Source organism: Watersipora subatra, chromosome 10 (genome assembly GCF_963576615.1).
Source record: "Watersipora subatra chromosome 10, tzWatSuba1.1, whole genome shotgun sequence".
Taxonomy (NCBI): Eukaryota; Metazoa; Bryozoa; class Gymnolaemata; order Cheilostomatida; family Watersiporidae; genus Watersipora; species Watersipora subatra.
In genome coordinates, this window is record NC_088717.1 from 18,320,928 (window position 1) to 18,333,053 (window position 12,126).

Sequence of the window (12,126 nt, forward strand, 5' to 3'; positions counted from 1 at the left end):
AATAAGCAAAAGAGTTGGTTCCAATAATAACCTCAAGAGTAATTTAACGATTTCCAAAGGTATCAAACATGCTAGAGCTATACATTACACCATGCAGTGATAGCAGTGATAGCGCAGTAAGAGTGACAAAAGATTAGCTATTGATTGCCAGTTAATATGGAAGCTAGCAACACTTGTGAACAGAATTATCAATAATTGTTCCTCTCAGCTATATCTTGATTCCCACAATCAAAAAGTTAAGTGTTTACTTTACTCAGAATGGCTTAGTTACCTTTGACACTCATTGACGCAGAGGAACAGGAACAGCATCCAAATATTCTTCTGCGCCAGTACAAATGACGCAGAGGAACAGGAACAGCATGCAATTGTTCTTCTGCGCCAATACAAATGATGCAGAGGAACAGTTGCATGCTGTTCCTGCAGTTGCATGCATATGACAGAAAACATTATCTGAATTTGATGGTTTCCTTTGAAGTAACATCATGTGGGGAAAATAATCCTTAGGTAAATCTTTGCGGACATACGGGTAACATGTGACCCATATAGCTGCCCAACCTCAACATAGCTTACAGCTGCCCGATCTCAACATAGTTTATAGTTGCCCACTCTCAACTCAATACTTTTTGTAATTCATTTGCAAATTTGGCAGCTGTTTACTGAGTTCATTTTCAGCCACTCATTTACTACCCCTTCCACCAAATTTTCAAAACAAGTAGGAAATACTTTAAAAACTTTCCTACTTAAAAGTATTTCCTGCTTCAAGTTCAACATATCAGTCATTGTACAAAGACATGCAGCTGTTTTTAAAGTCAACAATGGCAGCTCTAGAGTCGTGTTGCCTCAAGTTTGGGATTTGATATAAAAGCTTTTTACAATATTTCAATGGTGAGATCAAGTAGAGTGTTGCTGGTGAGCTCTATGGCGGTGCAGTCTAAGTATCAATAAACGGTCAAGCCTGTCAACTGAACTCGCTCATATGTTGCTGTGGTATTGAAAATACATAAACCTATTGTTTAGCTAGGATGAATTTAAAATACTGGAAACAGTTACACGGCAAAAAGATACCTGTTACCAACATATATAGCATATATTAAAAAAACACTAACCTGCTAGCTAGTACAAAACCAGTAGCTGTCTGTTCAATCCATTTTATGGAGCCATCTGTTAGTCTACGATGAACACAAGGACAGTGCAAGATTGACTGTACTGCCAGTTTATATTAGTCTAAAAACATGAATAATTAATTATTCTTTTCCAATATAAAGACTATATTGTCCTATATATCCAGACTTATTGTCTGCTCTAGCAGATTATAAATTAGCAGAAAGCTGAGTGTCCTTAAGGGACGGGCAGAAATAGTAGCGATAGTGGATATGGGATCCTTGTTATGGGATAAGGCTCTAATAATACATGTATAATCTTGCTATGAGAATAATCAAGATTGTAGTACATTGTATGTAAATCTATCTACATAAATCTCAGCATTTGTCATTTTGTTCTCTGTGTGTCCAGTTATAGCGATAACAAAAAATCTGCTTTGCACTGGATTTGAACTCGGAACCTGAAGGACTGCAAACAAGCGTGCTAAGCACTAGGCCAAGCCAAACAGCTGCAATGCTATGCAATAGAATAATTGTGTTCATACTCATCATTACACCAGATAAAATACGCACACTTGAAGCGCTTGCGAAAATGCTATTGGTTACTACTAACATGCTTGAAGATCATGGTTGATTGCGTGAGACATCCTGATGCGTAATGATTGTTGAGATGGCTTCAAACATGGCTGTCATTAAAGCCATGTTTGAAGCCAAGATTTAGGCAAGCTTAAGTTACTCAAATTCATCTAGTTATAAATAATTATAACAACAGTTTCTGGGGCAGCCTACATTGATACTCTACTGTTGGATTAAAAGTTCAAGGGTAATACATGTGCATGCTCGTGTAGATATTTATTACTACATGCTGGCTGATGTATGTAGGTTACAAGAAGACAGTTTTACTCCATGCTGGCGGATGTGTGTTAGGAGAAGATAGTTTTACTTCTCATGGACTGATGTGGGTTAGGAGAAGATAGTTTTACTTCTCATGGATTGATGTGGGTTAGGAGAAGATAGTTTTACTTCTCATGGACTGATGTGGGTTAGGAGAAGATAGTTTTACTTCTCATGGACTGATGTGGGTTAGGAGAAGAAAGTTTTATTGAATGTTAGCTGATGTACATGTGGGTTAGGAAAGGACAGTTTTATTCCATTCTAGCTGATGTGCGTTCAGAGAGGACAGTTTAACTCAATTCTAGCTGATGTGCATTCAGCGAGGACAGTTTTACTCCATTCTAACTCATGTGGGTTATGAAAGGACAGTTTTATTCCATTCTAGCTGATGTGAGTTAGGAGAGGACAGTTTTACTCCATTCCAACTGATGTGGGTTAGGAGAGGACAGTTTTACTTCATTCTAGCTGATATGCGTTCAGAGAGGACAGTTTAACTCCATTCTAGTTGATGTGTGTTCAGAGAGGACAGTTTAACTCCATTCTAACTGATGTGGGTTAGGAAAGGACAGTTCTGAAGTGCCATCACTACTCTACTTCCAGGTGATCTGACTAAAACACTGTGGTTTATGTTATAATATGTCATCACCTTTATAGTTTTTGCTATAAACCCAGTTTATAACAATTTACTATTGCTTCTGGCAGCTCGCAGACTAGTCACAAAGTTTACCAACGGACATATAATAATACATTGTCTGAGACACTAGCTGCTTCATCTTCGCCAATGCTCACCTAGAAACCTCAAAAGTTGCCTGCGAGGAAACTTTCAACTATGTCATGTTACTCGCATCAATGAACTCAAGAAACAATCAACGCCATCCCGGAGCATACAAGCTGTAGAACAGCAGGCTGAGCATAGCGCCAGAGCAGTATAGTTTCACGAGTCCCGCGACCAACAGAAGCGTATACGGGAGCTCGCGCGATTCCAAACAAACAGGCCACGCCTACTATTTTTATATTATTTATAATGAAAAGGCCGTAACATTAATCAACAAAAACTAGTCCCATTAGCAGTCACTTCAAAATTGATTGTTGTATAATGAACCATTTGAAAAAAAACAAAATTTCCTACAAAAATCTACTAATAACTTTTTTGTAAAAACGTAAAGTAAATGCAAAAAAGTGGTATTGAGAGCGAAGTATGAATATTCCATTAGAGATCAGTATGTCGATCGGGTTTGGGATCAGATGTTTTTGCTTCCGGTTTTGGTGGTGAGACTTTGTAAAGCTATATGACTCTGACAGTAGAGAGCTGTATAACTTCACAAAGTTTCGCTGCTAACGGATGCGTATATCGGAGCTCGCACGACTCCAAACAAACAAGCTGCGCCCACTATTGTTTTATATAAGTTATAATGGAGAGGCCGCAACATTAACCAGCAATAATTACTCCCATTGGCAGTCACTCCAAAATTGATGGTTATATTATACACCATTTAAAAAAGGAAAAAATTCCCTACAAGAAACTACAAATGATTTTTTGTAATAAAATAAAGTAAATGCAAAAGAGTGAGATGTTGTAAGAGTAAGAGGTAAGAATATTCTATTAGAGATCAGTATGTCGATTGGGTTTGTTTGGAATCATGCGTGTTTGTTTCCGGTTTTTGGTCACGGGACTCTGTGAAACTATACGGCTCTGCATTGCGCCATATTAAAGGGAAACCCAAGAATGTGATTAGGCAATGTAACCAATGAGAGCAAGATGTTTATACTACACGTAGCAACACTTCTCGTGGACTCCCTTACCTCCTCCTTACCCCAGCTGCATCAACTCTAGGTAATTATTTAATCCACTGAAACTTAGAAATATATGTAACAATACATGGGAAGCTTACGACAACACCGTGTAAAGAACTTGACCCAACCCTTTACTCTCCACAAGACAAGCAAAGCAAATACACACACAGGGTTTCTAATCACCAAAATATATATATTTTGCCACAAATATGTACAAATACATGAAGTCAAGAACAATAAACCATTGAACAATCATGCAAAGAGTGTGCCATACTATCATACGTGGGCCATAATGGCCCAACGATGTTGGTCCAATCTTTTTATATCCATCTCCTTGCGATAGGCTCCCTCCTTTATTATCTTCACCTGTGATCTCCGCCTTTGTTCTTTCGGTCTACCGAATCGGCTGACCGGCACCTGAGTTTTATGATATGATAGGGAGATTCGACCGGTGCTAGTAAGGTCGGCCAAGCCGGCCATGGTGCCCTGCCGTGACATCTGATAAAATCCATAATCTGAGCAATGTTAGCAAAACCACCAGAATGAAAGCCTGTTGTGCAGCCAACATCAAACTAGATTAAAATATTTTACCACACATTTTGAAACAATGAATGAGCCCGAGTATCTAACCGTGTTGACTATAGCTTCTACGAAAATAGCTTCTACGAAAATAGCTTCTACGAAAATAGCTTCTACGAAAATAGCTTCTACTAAAATAGCTTCTACTAAAATAGCTTCTACTAAAATAGCCTCTACTAAAATAGCCTCTACCGAAATAGCCTCTACTGAAATAGCCTCTACTAAAATAGCCTCTACTAAAATAGCTTATACTAAAATAGCCTCTACTAAAAAAGCCTCTACTAAAATAGCCTCTACTAAAATAGCCGCTATACTAAAATAGCTTCCACTAAAATAGCTTCTACTAAAATAGCTTCTACTAAAATAGCTTCTACTATAATAGCTTCTACTAAAATAGCCTCTACTAAAATAGCTTCTACTAAAATAGCTTCTATTAAAATAGCTTCTTCTAAAATATTCTATGATAAAAGATATCGAGTATTGTATATCATCTTCAAGTGAGTAGCATATGATGTATTTACAAACAACAGAAATGCTAAAATAAAAAATGATAGAATATAAAGTGATAAAATATATACAATGGTGTCGACAGCATTACAAAGTTTATTGCGCAAATTCAGTAACAGAGATTACTGGGGCAGCGATACAGTAATAAACATTACTGGGGCAGCTGTATTGCTGTACTGGACAGTTTGTGGTCGTTCCCTGCTATAACAGCTCATTATCACATGTTTCTAAACTCTCTTGGTCAACAATCCGGGTCTAAAATCGATAAAAACTATATTCTATCATCATATGCCAAGAGGCAACAGGAACTGTCTAATGTTAGTGAAAGATAATCATTATTCTCATAAACTATGACAGTAGTTAGCAAGTGCTACAGGTGTTAATAAAGTGGTACGTTAGGTTTATTTTGAAAAAACTATGAAAGAAAGCAGCAGGTACTATTGTAGTTAGTAGAGGACACCCCTGTTCTAATAAATTATAATAGTAGGAAGCTAAGGCTATAAAGCATTAATTATGCCTGAATGAAAGCCATAAGAAAACATTCAACTGCTACATGGAACCTGAAGGCAAGCCAGCCGTCATGAGTGAACTCCACTAGTCTTAATTAACAATACAAACTGTAACATGTTTGAATATAATGCTATTGCATGTATTACTAGTGGGAAAACGGCAGCGTGTAAAAGGAACAATAATCTCAAGTTATCTCACCTGCTAAATAGCAGATATCGAGAAGGGAGAGAGGTAAATTACATAAAAGAGCAGATATAGAAACAAGGGAGGTAAGTTACATAAAATAGCAGAGATAGAGACAAGGGAGGTAAATTACATAAAATAGCAGAGACAGAGACAAAGGAGGTAAGTTACATAAAATAGCAGAGATAGAGACAAAGGAGGTAAGTTACATAAAATAGCAGAGATAGAGACAAGGGAGGTAAGTTACATAAACTAACAAAGATAGAGAAAAGTAGAGCTGCACAATGATCGCGTTAATTAAACGATTAACGCGACTAATACAAATAAACGATTAACTGAGTTGGGCTAATTAATCTTCAATTAAATTGCAACCGAGGTGATGATCTTGATGTGGTTCCTTTCCTTTGTACTGTTTAGTACCATAGTTATACTAACATAGCAGGTTACTACCATTTAAATTACTGACAAATATTATGACAAACAACACTTTCTTACCAATAAATTAGGTCACAATAATTTTGCACTCAACTATGAAAACACAGTGAGTCGCTAACATTAAACTTGTTTATACAATACAATGCACAAGCGCCATGCCGATCTAGCCGTAAGCGGCCATGTTGTTAGTTGTTTGAACATGTTTCTAGGTAATAGCAAGAAAAGTGATTTCAGTATTATTTAATATTTTACAAATTATGTTTGTTTATTTTTAAAAACTTTCTCAAGTAAATTATACATGTATTTTCATTTTTCAAAAAATCACAATCATATTTTAGCTTCAGAATATTAGTAATATAAGATTGACACTTTATTGGAACATGAGAGCAGAAATATGTCTTCCACCCTAGGTAGCGCATTTCTGTAAGATGTTGGAAGCGTAAACAAAAACGCGAAGTGCAGTATATGCCAGAAAGAATTTGCTTACCACCACAGCACATCATCATTAAGGTAGATTTTAACTAATTCTCATCCTACCCGCAGAAATCATCACCAGCTGTCGCAGACAATAACTAATACTACTGACTACCGGCACTGCTGTCCCCTGTGATCGGCTATTCTCGAAAGCCTGCAATATTGTATGTAAGAAGAGGGCATCTCTTTATTCGGATAATGTGAATAAACTGTGCTACCTCAACTCTTGGCTGACTTAATTATAGACTTTCATAGACAGTTTTCATACTCATAATAATTATTACATTTTAACTTATGTACATTTTACATAACATGTACTACTGCTAACAATTGTTTAAAATATAATTAATTTATATGTAGCTGTATTATTTGTTTTTAAATATGCAGATATTTGCTAGATTAATTCTAAGATTAATCGAAGATTAAATGGTTCACACCACTCATTAATCACAATCAATTTTTATAATCCTTGTGCAGCTCTAGAGAAAAGAGAGGTAAGTTACATAAAATAGCAGACAGAGACAAAGAAGGTAAGTTACATAAAATAGCAGAGATAGAGACAAAGGAGGTAAGTTACATAAAATAGCAGAGACAAGGGAGGTAAGTTACATAAAATAACAGAGACAAGGGAAGTAAGTTACATAAAATAGCAGAGATAGACACAAGGGAGGTAAGTTACATAAAATAGCAGAGATAGAAACAATGGAGAAAAGTTACATAAACCAGCAAAGATAGAGACAAGGGAGGTAAGTTACCTAAAATAGCAGAGACAGAGACAAGGGAAGTAAGTTATATAAAATAGCACAGACAGAGACAAGGGAAGTAAGTTACATAAAATAGCAGAGATAGACACAAGGGAGGTAAGTTACATAAAATAGCAGAGATAGAAACAATGGAGGTAAGTTACATAAAATAGCAGAGATAGAGACAAGTGAGGTAAGTTATATAAAATAGCAGTGACAGAGACAAGGGAAGTAAGTTACCTAAAATAGCAGAGATAGACACAAGGGAGGTAAGTTACATAAAATAGCAGAGATAGAAACAATGGAGGTAAGTTACATAAAATAGCAAAGAGAGAGAGACAAGGGAAGTAAGTTACATAAAATAGCAGAGACAGAGACAAAGGAGGTAAGTTACATAAAATAGCAGAGACAGAGACAAATTATGTAAGTTACATAAAATAGCAGAGATAGACACAAGGGAGGTAAGTTACATAAAATAGCAGAGATAGAGGCAAGGGAGGTAAGTTACATAAAATAGCAGAGATAGAGACAAAGGATGTAGGTTACATAAAATAGCAGAGATAGACACAAGGGAGGTAAGTTACATAAAATAGCAGAGATAGTGACAAGGGAGGTAAGTTACATAAAATAGCAGAGATAGACAAAAGGGAGGTAACTTACATAAAATAGCAGAGATAGACACAAGGGAGTTAAGTTTCATAAAATAGCAGAGACAGAGGGAAGGAAGGTAAGTTACATAAAATAGCAGAGACATAGACAAGGGAGGTAAGTTACATAAAATAACAGAGAAAGAAACAAGGGAGTTAAGTTTCATAAAATAGCAGAGACAGAGGGAAGGAAGGTAAGTTACATAAAATAGCAGAGACATAGACAAGGGAGGTAAGTTACATAAAATAACAGAGAAAGAAACAAGGGAAGTAAGTTACATAAATAGCAGACAGAGATAAAGGAGGTAAGTTACATAAAATAGCAAAGATAGAAACAAAGGAGGTAAGTTACATAAAATAGCAGAGATAGAGACAAGGGAAGTAAGTTACATAAAATAGCAGAGACAGAGACAAAGGAGGTAAGTTACATAAAATAGCAGATATTGACAAGGGAGGTAAGTTACATAAAATAGCAGAGACAGAAAGGAAGGTAAGTTTCACTAACTGCACATTTCCTTGAAAACCTAAACACTGATAATATTATGTAGACAAAATCGCATGCTATTTTCACAACTGTGATATTCTAATGTGCAGTGATTTCCAAATCTTTAAACGTCGTTGAAAATGCTGAAAAGACAATGATGGTTAGAAGGCATTGAGAGTGACACACTGGTAAAAGTGAAAGTGAAATTGGTCTCACTACTGATGAATCATGAGTGAATCATTTGTAGAGTGAAACATCTGTAACTCACAGAGTTGGAGATGTCTGTAGGACCTCTTGAGATTTGGAATTTAAGAGAAACGCTATATGTCCATATTCAGGTACCTAAATAATATTGCTCAAACATGGTGATAGATAGTGGATGTGGTAGATGAGTAATAAATATTTATCATCCTATGATGATTGCTATGGGAAATATCGTTTCACACTGACATACAGTATGGGAAATACCATTTCACACTGACATACAGTATGGGAAATACCATTTCACACAGACATACAGTATGGGAAATACCATTTCACACTGACATACAGTATGGGAAATACCGTTTCACACTGACATACAGTATGGGAAATACCATTTCACACTGACATACAGTATGGGAAATACCATATTTTGCAAAGAGTAAACTGCAGGAGCCTAATTCAGTACCGCCCTATATGTAATGTTCACTTTGAACTTTTAATGATAAAAATTACACCTCAATTAGAGGTTGAAATATTTATTTCCTAACCAATCAAACACAACTGAAGCAGTAAAAATGTAAGATTTAAAGATACAGAATACGTTTGAAACAATAGATATTCACTTGTTTAGTAAAAACTTGAATCCAGCAATCTTTAAAATTAAGGTTAAAAAGACATTGGTATGCAAGTATACAAGCACACAAGTATATAAATATACAAGTATATAAATATACAAGTATATAATTATACAAGTATATAAATATACAAATATGCTAAAAATTCCACTGTCATACAGCCCACGACCAAAGTGATATTGGAAAAAAGAAAGGGTACTGATAGTTGAGAAATGCAATATTAACAGTCAAATAGGATAACTGCAATGGTAGCTGTAATGTACTGGTGTGGGTGTTATTATATACAACAAATAGCAATAATGAAAGGAAAAGATTATATGTTTATATCTCTCCTTTTGCAAAAGGAGAAATGCAATATTGGCCAATATTAGAAGTAAAATGCACTGATATTATTAGAATAACCAATATTATTAACCCTTTCGCAGGTGAGTTTTTGAGCCTATATCAGCTTGTCATGGGTGAATTAAATTTTCAAAAAAATGAAAATTCTGAAACTTTATTGAAATGATATTTTTTGCTACACTATGGTTGTATGATAGGTTTGTATCATATAACAAGGCACTGTACAAACAGTTTTACACCCTTTGTGCCTATATGAGCTATTTAAACTACCCTTAAACATGTAAATTTTTAAGAAAATTGAAAAATTTGATTCTTTTTGCGATAATGTTATATTGTTGAATAAAACATATTCTGTATTTATATTACAAATAAAGCATTTTACAAGTAGAACCACACTTTGAAAGGCTTAGTATCTTACCGAGTAAAAAAACACATCGATATTGATAACGATCGCCCAAAACGAGTTGAAATGAAAAGATACATGTCTAAAATGTAGTTATTCAAGTCCTCACATGTGTTCTTTTACTTTAAAAGTATTTAATTTGATAGAATAACGAACACAGACCAAGACACGCAAGTTCTTTTGCTCACATAAAAGCATAAAATTCGATTCGGTGGAAAAGGCTTAGTATCTTACTGAATAAAAAACATTGAACGACGTTTGATAACGATCGCCCCAAAGCAAGTTGAAATGAAAAGATACATGGCTAAAATGTAGTTATTCAAGTTGCCACATGTGTTCTTTTACTTTATAACGTATTTAAATGATTAGAAAAATGAAGACAGACCAGCAGTAAGTCTTAATACGTAGTGCGTACGATATCGACATTAATGTCGCACCACCCACTAGGATCGATATCGCAAAACGACATTAATGTCGCACCACCTGTAAAAGGGTTAATATAGTAATAATATACAACCAAGGCACAATTTTGTTTACATTTAAAAACGTCACAGTTAGCAATATCAAGAAGTTGTGATATTTATATAAATTTGTAGAAAATCTACTACGTAGTCATTGTTGTATATAGATATATATATAGATATATACAGTCAAACATGGATAACTCGTCCACGGATAGCTCGAACACATGGTTAATTCGAACATTTCCTTTGGTCCGTTCCCACGTAATGATAAATTGCTATAGATAACTCGAACTCAACACTGTTAATTCGAACTGTTTTTTTGCCCAACAGCTACCGAAACGGTTGTTTTCGCTTTAGAAAATCACTTTATTCAAAGCCATAGAGGTAAACTTCCTCTTTTCGTAATTCATAAGCATCGTTATTACCACCATCAGCAAAATATTTTTGTCAACGACTTTTCTAAAAGTTTGGTGAAATTTGATTTATACTGCGATACGATGAATAGCACGGGCTAGCCGGGTCACGCGCACAAGAATTTTCGCCACGCACATACAAAACAAAAATCGCATGTTGTTTTGTATGTGCGTGGCGAAAATCCTTGAGTGCGTGACTCGGCTAGCCCGTGATAAATAGTTTTCCGACGTTGATTCCGTGTTGAATCAACGTCGGAATGTTGAATGTTTAAAACGTCTTAAAAAATGTTGTAATTAAACGTATACGTTGTCTGAGCTACAAAAAAACTATTCATCGTTTGACCTAAACACAGAATACGTGTGTACATTCAATAAGTATCTATTAAAAAAGCGTGAGTGATATAGAATGTACCGTAAAACCTCGTAAAACTTCTAATTGAACTGCCTCGGAGTGTTGCTCTTAACGAATCCCAGGTAAAGTAAGGTAATCTGCATAAACTTCAAGAAAAAACGGCAAAATTGATCGTGGGTAAAACCCCAAAAGAAAAAAATGTCTTTTCTTTTGAGCATTTCAACAACGATCAAGTTTTGCCAATGTCAATCTGAAAAACGTCCTGGCAATAACATCACCTCAAACAACAAACCAATCTCAAGTGATAAAAAAATCTCTATACTTTTTCATGAAAACGTTTTAAACTTTACATTAGAAGCATTTAATTTGAAACAAGCCATTTGTGCTTTTGATTTATATTATAGTTTGTATATGTACATGTATCTACTAATAAATAAGTAAATATATGGACTTGTGACAGTGCTCTGATAACTTGAATGCTCTGATAATTCGAACACTTTTGCTTGGTCCCTTGAAGTTCGAGTTATCCATGTTTGACTGTATATATATCGAACTATATTATTAGCTTCACATATAAGTTACATGTACTTAGTTACCATTTCCGTTTCCTGGGATTCTCGAAGGCTAGGATAAATCGTAGGGCACTTCCGTTCCAATGAAGAGAATTGCTAACACGTGTAAATACTATAAGCTCAGCCAGCTATAAATGCTTTAATCGATCGTTGGGCTGGCCAGCCACAACAATCCGTCTTAGTTAGGATGACAACACATCTTGACCTTTACTATGATATAATCCAGGTAAACTGAGTGTGCGTATACGATACTCATCTAAGAACATTATTCTTATTAATTTCACATGGTGGCAGCGGTTTCTATGGTCGAATAATGGAAGGAATTCACCCTCTGCAACAGTTAAACTTGTGGGCTTTTGACTTGTCTGGGAAATGGCGCCGTTGGGTTCGT

The 12,126-nt window shown here is 35.4% G+C and overlaps 1 protein-coding gene across 1 annotated transcript in view; it reads left to right on the plus strand.

The window, feature by feature from the left end:
- Positions 1-12,126, plus strand: part of LOC137405732 (uncharacterized) — a 215,139-nt gene that overhangs the window by 170,393 nt on the left and 32,620 nt on the right. The gene's annotated exons all lie outside the window — the stretch shown is intronic.